The sequence below is a fragment of the Protopterus annectens genome, chromosome 3.part0, assembly GCF_019279795.1.
Source record: "Protopterus annectens isolate FY-2018-M chromosome 3.part0, PAN1.0, whole genome shotgun sequence".
NCBI classification, from domain to species: Eukaryota; Metazoa; Chordata; order Ceratodontiformes; family Protopteridae; genus Protopterus; species Protopterus annectens.
In genome coordinates this window covers 1,305,281,808-1,305,293,744 of record NC_056731.1, presented here as the reverse complement: position 1 = coordinate 1,305,293,744, position 11,937 = coordinate 1,305,281,808, and positions in this window count along the sequence as shown.

Sequence of the window (11,937 nt, the reverse complement as noted above, 5' to 3'; positions counted from 1 at the left end):
CTGTGAATACAGGTAGAGAAGAGGACAGTAGTACTCAAATAGTGCACTTTTCAAATGTGTACCTGTCATGTGTTGACAGCTACTCATGGGTAATAAATAATGGAAATGGCAGGTGAGCATCTGCATGTGTGGGGGTAGCAGGGTGTGTGTAAATGCATCTGTGACAGAACAGATACATATAGCTGCATCTACAATACAGCACATGATGCACATTCCATAGTCAATGTGATGGTGTGCAGCTGGTACACTTTGGTAAGTAGTATGGGTGCAGATAACATTCCAGGACATTCATACAGTTACTGCAGCAGGAATGCTGGGATATACACACAATCATAGTGGATCAGTGAACAGTTACCAACATGTTACTACTTATACACATCTATGTAGTCACCCTGTGCATCAGCAACTTGTTTACCTTTTCCTGCACTGATGTTGTAGTATGCAGGAGGTGGCACAGTGTCATCATATGCACAGGGTGTGGGTTAGGTATGCCCAAGCCAGCCACTGGTAACACCAATTGACATGTGTGTGTATGTGTGTTTGTGAGGGGCAGCAGTACAGGGTGGACCAGTGTTGGTGCAGTGTGTGTGTGTGTATGTGTTTGCCCTAGGTGTTAAATATCTGCATGTGTGTAAGCACACACACAGTCCCACATAATGGCTGCCATGTACAGGGTTTTGTGCACAGCCACAGACTGCACCTGTCAGGTCATCCAGATCAGTGTCCGTGGGCATGGACAGTACCTGTGCCTGGCAGGGGTGCATGCATGACGTAACAGTGTACGGAACAGTCATATGTACATATGGCATCTTACCTGCACACTAAGTGTCTTGCTGCTGTGTGGATCCAACCTCCATCATTATGCAAGCCTGATGCTGTTGTTGTTCTGGGGCTGGATCCACGACACTTAGCAGTAGCCCGTCCTGTCTTGCTGAGGAGGGATGTGTGGCCACCCCCCCCCCCACCTGTGGAAACCTGTTGCCTGCGGATATCTGCAGCACGCTGGCGGACATTTCTAATCAAATCACTGCAGTGATGTCTCACCTGTTCATATGTCCTATCATGCATGCCAACATCATTTATCCTGCTGACAATGTTTTGCCACAGTGCAGACCTTTCCTGCTGATTCTGGGTGTGAAACAGGATGTCATAGTCAGCACCAGGCTCTGGTGGATCACTTGTCCTCTGCAGCAGAGTAGGCAGGGTTCCTTTATGGACCCTGGAAAGGTACACAAACAGGATATCAGCAGAGTATGTCAGCAATATATGGTACATTCTATACATAAAGTATTAAAACTGTAGTTATTACTGCTTGGTTGTAACTTGATTAAAGTGTAGCTATCATTCTGTCTTTTGGATTAAGCACTTGGCCTTCAGACCAGTTGTTTTACATTAGGAAGGTTTGTGGCAAGCACTGTGGTGGCAGGACAGGTAGCTGTCATCCTTCTAAGTTGGGAACTGCTGATTGAGAGCCCAGTGTCCAAGTGTATTAGTTCTGGTATAAGCAGTTGGGCTTCAGGCTAGTTATTTAACATTAACAAGGTTTGTGGTCTGCACTCTTGTGTGAGAATAGGCTGTACTCTGCCATTCATAGCTGGGAACTTCTGGTTTAAGGTTTATAGTGCATATTTGAACTGTATCCTACTGACATTGGTACAACTTGTTTGCTGTAGCATACACTACATCCAAGCCTCCTGGATCTAGCTTTGTTTATATGCTTGTTATTTGTTAGCTTGTTATTTTACTGGTACGCTAATTCCACATAGTACACAGCTTCTCAGCACTTCTGTGAATCACTACTGATATCTGCATCGCTTACTGTACTTATGTCCTTGTTACACTTGACAGGAAGTGACTGCTTGTCGTTTTTGCATTTACTTAATTGTAACACATTGCACTTGTTACCTGGCACTTGCTCACTGAAGCTATTATATCAGTCAGCAGTAGAAATTAATATCAGTACACCCTCACTCCCCACTGGATCTTGTTTCCAATTATTACGGACTTCACAATAGTATTCTAGCATGTCCAAAGGTCAGTTGTCAATCTCCTCTGCAGTCCAGTTGGTGAGTGTGGTAATCCACAGGCAATGTTATAACAGCCTCATGTACACAGACAACCCCCTCCTCCTAACAACAACTCCAAACACATGTGAGTGATGCAACCATATACCAAACTGGAGGCTAGGCTCTCTCTACTCAGTACTGCCATAACCAGTCAGGTGGAGAAAACCACACTCACTACAATTCCAGTCTCATAGACCTACCCCGACAGCAAAACAAACACATAATCACACAAAACATACCGGAGGATCAAAATAAAGATCTGCCTAAGCAACAGAGACCTCAAACATGCAACCATACCCCTGCCACGTGCACAACACATCTCCTGTAGCCAACAGTAAACAACACACCTCATACACTTGTAATAGGTGACTCTATCATCAGGCACACTCACGCCAGCGAGGGAGAGGGTCACAGTGTGCAGCCTGTCAGGCACTGACCCGCCAAATCACTCAGTAACTCCAGGCAAGTACAAATATGACTCGCTCATTGTCCATGCTGGTGTGAATGACCTGACACATACCTCCCTGGACTACATGAAATGAGACAGAAAGGAGCTCTCTGAGCATGTAGCCCATGACAGTATGACCCTGACCTTGAGTAGCATCTTACCCTCACCACGAATGATGCCACAATATCAAGGCGAGATGATCACTTTCAACAATTGACTGAAGTACTGGTGTCATTCAAAGGTGATCCAATGCCTGTCAGCTTGGGATGATATGCTGTACAAGCCACGATGCTTTGCTAGGGACAGCTTGCACCTGTCACCCCTGGGCCTTTGGATTTTGGCAAAGGCTCTTGCTACACCCATAGTGCCTTTATTAGGCTGGGCTCATAAGGCAAACCCACAACCATACGTATCACAAAGGATGAGGAACTAAGAGTAATGCTACTCAACACCAGAAGTCTAAACCTCAAGATACAAGCACTCAAAACTCTACTTAGCATTATGGACATCGATATCTGTGCAGTAACAGAAACCTGTTTCAGGCTTCCCAAGAGCACACCAGCACTACCAAGTTATACCTGTTACCATTCTTGTCGGCCCCAACACTTGGACCACACAACAAAAGGAGGGTGAGTATCAATATTCATCAGAGATACCCACACCTCCACATTGGTGGCAAAGTACCACATAGGTGTTAAGCCATTAAGTACAGAAGACGTAATTGGGGACCTGGGGAACAAATTGATAGCAATCTGTCATTTGACAACCACGTGGCCAAAGTGGATTGGAAAACATGTTATATAGCCCAGCTAATCATGAAGGGATTCACATGTACATCAGGGGAGGTCATCGTGCCTCTTTACTCATCCATCATCAGGCCTATAATTGAGTACACTGCCCCTATTGGGATGTACCTAACCAGACACCTACAGCAACTGGAAAAACCCCAACAGTACCTCATCAAGAGGATCAAAGGGCTCAAACAGATGCCATATGCTGCCCAGTTAAAGAAATTCCAGCTGGACTCAGTGGCATACTGCCTGTTTAGAGGCAGTCTGTGCCTGACATATACAGCCATGTCCAACCCAGAAGTAATGGACATGCTGCACCTCAGGAAATCAAAATCCCATACAGCCACACGCTCAAGAGACCTGAACCTTAGCACTGAAATAAATAGGACATGCTGGAGGAACAGATTCATAACCCAGAGGCTCCCTTCACTCTGTAATGCACTCACAGTACAGGGTAGGCAGAGTCCCTCATTGACTATCTTCCATAGGAATCTGGATGAATGGATGGAGATCATAGTTGTACCCCGGGTATCACTTCTATGTCACTGTTAGACAGAGGCACAGTATACTAACCTCGGAAAAGGCCATAGCAACATAACTTTTAATTGGGTGGCAAAAGACAAATACATTCTGCTAGGTGTATCAATGCCCTAGGGCAAATAGCCTAGTATGAATCTATGAACCTATGTGTACTGATATTGTACTTCTGCCATATGTTGCATGTGTGTGTGTTGTGGGGGATGCACAGGTAATGGCCAGATATGTCTGCACAGGCAACACTTCTGATACACCCTGGGTGTTCATCCCAACATACTGTATGTGTGTTGCCATCCAACACTGTGATGTGGACACACATTACTCAGCCTGGATATACATATCCCAACAATACCACAGGCACAGTACACCACCTTGCTATGTATGTATGTAATTACACAGTTATTCACTAGTTAGGACTGTGATGCTATCCATGCAGCCCACTGGGCCAGTGGAAGCCACAACACACACTGCTGGCCCCTTTGCAAAAGCTTACCACAGACATCCCACATAGTGCATGTAATGTGCACACACATATCTAACCCAGACCATATGCACACCACTTATTTATCCTGTCCAGTGGACTACAGATACAGGCACATTGTATAACAAATAGCAGGAGGCTACTGCAGCACAGAGCAGATTCACATGAAGGCAAGGCATCTGTGGTCAGCAGTGGTAAGATGCTTCACATTCACCTGATGCACAGATATTGGCAACATTTTTGCAGACAGTTTGGGTGCAGGTATCCCCCCCCATTCTCCTACACAAGTGGAATTAGTTATCACAGATGAATGTAACCTCCCTATCATCTCACATGTCCAGGTGAGGGCCACCCTCAACATTGCAGAACACACAGCATCACTGTTACAAAATGATATCCCTGGATGTGTGATACGTTCACCCCTAGAGGGCATAGCACCACATTACAGACTGATATTAAACCCTGGCCATATTACAGGATATGTACCTGAACAGTGCCATACATACACAGTGGCCCCACACCAATGAGAAGGAACCTCTACTGACCCTGGGAACTACTGCATCATATGCATAACTGGCCTTGTGTTCTAAGCTATGGAAATTGTAAGTATGGAAGACGTACAGCAATATTACATATGTATATATATCAGGACTATGTACACACAACCTATCTCATGGACATACCTATAGATAGTGAACTATGATACATTTGGAGGTTTCACAGTAAACACAGTATTAACCTGCTACTGTGCATTACCTGTGTTTGTGTCAGCTGTTGCTGTGTCACGGCTGCTACTTGCTGTTTGCTGCTCCTGCTGCTGCTTTTGCTGCTGTGCTGTTGCAGTTTTTATTTTCACTGCCTTTATTGCTTTATTTCTTTCTTTCTTTCTTGTTCTCTCGCTCTCTCGCTCTCTTTCTCTGTCGGTTTGGTGCAATGAATGTATTGCATGTGTGGAGTGTTAGTACTGGATGCTTTTGTAGGTATCTGCATGGGTCCATGTGATGGCCTCTGCACCAGTTGTAAGGCAGCATTTGCTAATTGCATGCAGCCAGTTGTGTACTGCTTGCATGTCTCACTGTGAGTTCAGGACAGTGCTATAAAAGGGTATGTGAGATAGGCGTTGCCCTTTCAGATTGTAAGGGCGTGGACCATGCTGCTATGCTGTCGACAGTGTTCTGTGAGTGTGAAGGTTAGTAAGTCTCTCATGATTCATGCTGTGTTGTAACTTCAGGTTGCTGCATTTCTCTCACCTGTACCCTGTAGTGAGTGTGTATGCATGCTGACACCTACAACTATATTTCATATGTATTAATATAAATATATATATATATATATATATATATATATATATATATATATATATATATGTACATATACATACTTTCATATATGTACATTAGCTGACATTATTAAGTACAAGCTAACAATTAGCAGGGCTGTTTCTGTTAACACTAAACTAGTATGGGAATCCAGTAATTAGGACAGTAAAAGTCTACCTGACATGCTTTGGGTAGTACACATCCTATATTGCCTTTATCTTCATTCCTACTATTACATGTTCTACTTATTTTAGCACTATATTCCTGTATGGGAGTCATGGCTTAGTGGTAGGTCATACAGACTAATGTTACAATGGTCTTGTGGTGGGCCTAATAGTATGCTTTTATTTTGCTTTCAAATTGGGTACAGGGCCTATCAATCAAAGTGCTGAAGGCACCTTTAAGCAGTTAAAAGGGTTAGTAAGTCTCACAGGGGTCAGGCTGTGTTGCAGATTCTGGTTGCTGCATTTATCTTCACTGTTTCCTGTACTGAGTGTGTATGAATACTGACACCTACCACTATATTTCATATGTATTAATATATATATATATATATATATATATATATATATATATATATATGTATGTGTACATATACCTACTTTCATATATGTACATTACCTTACATTATTATGTACAAGCTAACAGTTAGCAGGCCTGTTTCTGTTAACACTAAACTAGTATGGGAATCCAGTAATTCGGGCATTAAAAATCTACCTGACATGCTTTGGGTAGTACACATCCTATATTGCCTTTATATTGATTCCTAGTATTACATGTTATATTTATTTTAGCACTATGCTCTTGTATGAGAGTCATGGCTTAGTGGTAGGTCATACAGACTAGTGTTACCAAGGTCCTGGATTCGAGACTGGCAGTGGGAATTTATTTTTCTTTCGAAATGAGTACAGGACCTGTCAATCAAAAGTGCCAAAGGCACTTTTAAGCATTTAAAACCAGGTCTGCGCTCGTTTGCGCGGAGCTCACGCATGCGCACTGGCGGTGAGCTCCGCGCACACAAGCACACACCCACGCTATTTTATTTGAAAGAAAAGAAAAAGGGGTGACAGGAAAGTGGTGAAAAAGGGGTCATAAAGAGGGTAAGACAGTAGGGAAACAAGCTTGGAATTTGCAGGAAGGATGTAGGTGAGGCCCATAGCTGCCCATGTCTTTCTCAGCAACAGCTGTGCATTTGTATGCAATTTGGTGTGACATTTGGAACCTTCCACCCCTGAGAGAGGTGTCAGGACAACATTAATACCTGTTGTACAGCCAATTGTAATTAACAGTTTCAATGTCCAGCGGACATGTGTGCAACATGGACAGCTATGTATGGGGCGTAATTCTTTTGTGGGTACAGAGTGCCCTTTTTTTTTTTTTTTTATCAGGTGAGAGTGGTATGTCAGGTGAGGTAGTTGGTATAGCTGGGGAGGTAGGTTGGGTAGGTTAACAGACAATACAGACAAGACGCATACAGGGGCGGTGTATGACACATGTGGGGGGGTTACACAATTGACGGGGATGGAGGCTGGGATATCCAGGGCACATGAGCCCACAGATGGCAACAGTGGAACTGATATCCCCACCCATAGGCAGTTGCCACTGTTCCTTCACAGCCCAGGACGGGGCTGTGCTGGGGGCTGTGCAGGCGGGACAACGGGCATGCCCGAAAGCTGTGCCACCCGGGCCTCAAGCTGGCGTAGGGGCCCAAGAACAGAGCCTTGGATCTCTCTTCGCACCACAGACCGGACACCTTGGAGGGTGAGTGGACGGGCTCCTCCGGCCAAGCTTGCAGAGGGGGGACGGGCCCCATCCCCTGCAGCGCTTCCACCCAAAGGTGGCACAGGGCCACCGGAGGAGGGTCCAGCCTGGGCACTAGTGGCAGGTGCAATCGCCAGCTGAGGTGGGAGAGGTGGGTCCGCTGGGACCTGCCTTCCCAAGCGTTCTAGGTTTGTGAGTATTTTATGTTGGTTTGGGTTTGTAGCATATTATTCCGTTCAAATTAGTTGTAACAGCATGCATTGGTATTCCCATTAAACAAACATCCAGATATTAACACCATTGAACAACGGACATATCAATATCACATGCATTATTTGAACAGAAATACACAATCAAACAACATGCAGGGTTGATTAATGGCAACAGGCCATCAGGTTTGCAGGTATGAACAGGGCACATGCAACAACGGACATGCATATATTTTTGAAACAACAGGACAAATGTCCATGGTTAATGAAATGTTCACATACCAATATTTAGTGTTTTTTTTTAATTTGCAATTATAGGGTGGAGTGGAGAAAGAAAATGATGACACATTCATAAATTATACATTGATATACATTTGTAATAGAAACACAATTAACTTGTGGGTGATAGTTTCAAAATGATTTTTAATTGACTGTCATGCTAGACCTGTTACAGATACATCCCTATCCTAGTTATTTTGAATTTGATCAGATACATCATCCTGCTACACTTTGATGACAGGGCAGGGGACAACTATGGACGTTTAATATGTCAGACAATCATTTATTCTATCTGAAAATTGCTGACTGTCATCACCATATACAGATTTTGGCTTGAACATTCCAGATTCAGACACACTGAAATCAGTTTGGGATGTTAAGTTTTAATTCCCACATGCATTTCGTTCTGTAGAACCACACTGAGGATTATATATTCAGGAGTTATTACTACTTTATTTATTGATACATGACCCTTTCTGTCACTCTCACACATCCTTCTATTTCACAGTTCAGGTTGGTACTTCTAGGCTTTATTCACATATTAGACCTGTGGTGATTCAAACACTTTCCAGCAGCCTCACTTCTGTCATGATTCAGCATTTCAACAGGGGATATATCTCACATGTGATTACCTCAGCTTCTGAAGCTGTACTCTTGAGACTATTGCAGGTTATACTACATTTCATTAATGGTGAGACATCTGTATTACAGCACTATTTATTTCTATGTAGTATCGGGCAAGTAATGCTGTTATTGTACTGTAGGGGCGCTCTGGGGAATTAGCGACATGTAGTGTTGGTTCTGTATTCTCTGGTAACTTGTTGTTTCCGGTGTATGTATGGCGATGGCGAAGTTGTGAACATGTAGCATGGGTGCGCACCTGGAGGCTCTTAATAAAGAAAGGCCTTACAACTCCATAACCGTGTGGTCTCCTTATTTCCCAGGATATAACATATTGGCGACGAGGATGGGATTCCTCCGAGTCCGCTGTGAGTGAAAACGGCGGGGTGCAGTTAATGTCGGACGACGAAGAGACTGGGCCTGCCGGCGTTATGTCTGGTTCCATGTTGGGGTCGTTGGTTGCATATGACTGTCAGACCCAGACCTGGGAGGAGTATTGTGAAGTGTTGGAACATTTTTTTGAAGCAAACCAGATAATGGAAGCGGGCCGGAAGCGAGCCATATTGCTGAGCTCGGTGGGCAGCAAGACATATAGCCTGATGAGGAACTTATTGAGTCCTGATAAACCGGGGGATAAATCGTTCACGGAGTTGACGAGCTTGCTTCAGTCACATTATAACCCGAAGCCGAGTGCAATAGTCCAAAGGTTCAAGTTAAATTCAAGGACTAGAATGGCCAATGAAACGGTAATGGAGTATGTCGCAGTGCTGAGGGAACTGGCGCAACACTGTAATTATGGGGACAGACTGACAGAAATGCTACGAGATAGGCTCGTATGTGGCGTTGCAGATGACCGCATACAACGCAGATTGTTAGCAGAGCCTGAGTTGTCGTTTGAAAAGGCCTTGAAGTTGGCACAGGCCATAGAGACGGCGAATAAAGACATTCGTGATTTACAACCAAGAACCATCGAAGGGGTGGGGAGCAGGGGTGCTACCCCACTGCCAGTGCATAAAGTGGTCGGGGAGCATAAATCACAAGGGATGTCTGGTCAGTATGCTTGTTACAGGTGTGGTGGGGAACATCTGTCAAGGAACTGTCGTTTCTTAAATGAAAAATGTCATGCTTGCGGGAAAAAGGGCCATGTGAAGAAAATGTGCCGATCAGCACCCTCTAGGGACCAGCCGAGAAAGGGGGAGGAAAAGAGCAGTATGATGGACAGAAAGGGAAACCAGAAAATAAAATGGCAGTATGCACACCACATGCGTGAAGGTACAAATCAACACAGCAGGGAAGAAGAGGAAGTGTTTACTATGTGTAACATGGAAGATGCAAGGTGGGAAAGAGTCGATCCCATCACAACCCAGTTGGACTTAAATGGAAAAATGGTGCAGTTTGAAGTGGATACGGGATGTAGTGTGACAGTTCTATCCAAGGCTGAGTATGGAAAGTTATGGCTAAAAGAAGCTCAGGAGCTGCGGGACTGTTCAGTGACTTTGAAAACATATACAGGTGAAACAGTTCCCACACTGGGGATGGCCAAAGTAACTGTAAAACATAAAGATAAAGTCAAACAGTTGCCAGTCATGGTGGTAGCAGGTAATGGACCAAACCTGTTAGGCCGGGCGTGGTTAAAGGAGCTGGAAATGGGGTGTCTACGGCTCCATAAAGTAGAACAGCAGGGGCTGGCCTTGCAAGATGTGTTGGAGAACAACGAAGAAGTGTTCAAAGAGGAACTGGGGACCTGGAGGGGTCCACCAGCAAAGATACACGTTAAAGAAAACGCCACGCCAAGATTTTACAAACCCAGGCCCGTACCATACGCAATGAAGAAGAAAGTGGAGACTGAGTTGGAGCGACTCACCAAGCAAGGTATAATTGAACCAGTGAAGTTTTCGGAATGGGCGGCACCAATTGTTCCAGTATTAAAGCCAGATAATACTGTACGCATATGTGGTGATTACAAGCTAACAGTGAACCAAGTTTCGAAACTGGAGCAGTATCCATTACCCAAGGTGGAGGATGTATTTGAAAAGCTGTCGGGAGGTGAAAAGTTTAGTAAACTGGACCTCAGTCATGCATATCAACAAGTAGTTCTGGAAGAAGGGTCAAAGGCCTATGTCACCCTTAACACACACAAAGGGCTGTTCCAAGTCAATCGTTTACCCTTTGGTGTTTCCTCTAGTCCCGCTATTTTCCAGAGAATAATGGAGGGACTGGTGGCGGGAATTCCGAAGGTGGCTGTGTATTTGGACGACATCCTGTTGACGGGGAGGAACAATTGCGAGCATCTGGAGACTCTGAACGAGGTGCTAAGGCGACTGCGAGAGGCTGGTTTACGGGTGAAGAGGAGTAAATGTGCTTTCATGGCAAAGGAAGCAGAGTTCCTGGGTTACAAGGTGGATGCCTCGGGCCTACACCCACTGCCAGACAAGGTAAAAGCCATCCAAGAGGCACCTGCACCCACCAATGTTACAGAGCTGAAGGCCTATTTAGGCTTACTCAACTATTATAACAGGTTCCTACCAAATCTGTCAACGCTGTTAGCTCCTTTACATAAACTGTTAAGGAAGGAGACCCGGTGGACGTGGCAGGAGGAACAAGACAAAGCGTTTGAGCAGTCCAAAGAATTAATGCAATCTTCAGAGGTTTCGGTGCACTACGATAGTCACAAGGACTTAATTTTGTCATGTGATGCCTCACCTTATGGGTTAGGGGCTGTGTTGGCACACCGTATGCCAGATGGACAGGAAAGACCCATTGGGTTCATGTCACGAACCTTAACACCAGCGGAGTCAAACTATTCCCAGCTAGACAAAGAGGGTTTGGCTGTAATGTTTGGAATTAAGAGGTTCCACAAATACCTCTATGGCAGGAAGTTTACTGTGTACACCGATCATAAGCCTTTGTTGTCATTGTTCAACGAGATGAAGGCCGTGCCTCAGATGGTTTCTCCCCGAATTCAGAGATGGGCTGTAACATTGAGAGCTTACGAATATGAGATTGTTTATAAGCCCGGGCAACACCATAACAATGCGGATGCGCTGAGCCGTCTGCCGCTACCGGGGCCTCTCCAGCGAGAGGAACCGGAGGACCGAGTGTTGATGATGGAGGACATCACGTTGGTGTCCGCGAAGGAATTGAGCGAATGGACACGCAAAGACCCGGTGTTGGCTCGAGTGTTTCAGTGGGTTCAGCAAGGCTGGACGACACAACAACCTGATCCAGTTTTCCGGCCTTATGAGGTGAGGAAAACAGAGCTGAGTGTGCAAGATGGATGCGTGTTGTGGGGGGCACGAGTGATAGTTCCGCCCCCAGGAAGACGTGCACTTTTACAACAGCTGCATCAGGGTCATGTGGGCATCACCCGAATGAAGGCCTTAGCACAAAGTTATTTCTGGTGGCCAAAGTTGGACCACGACATT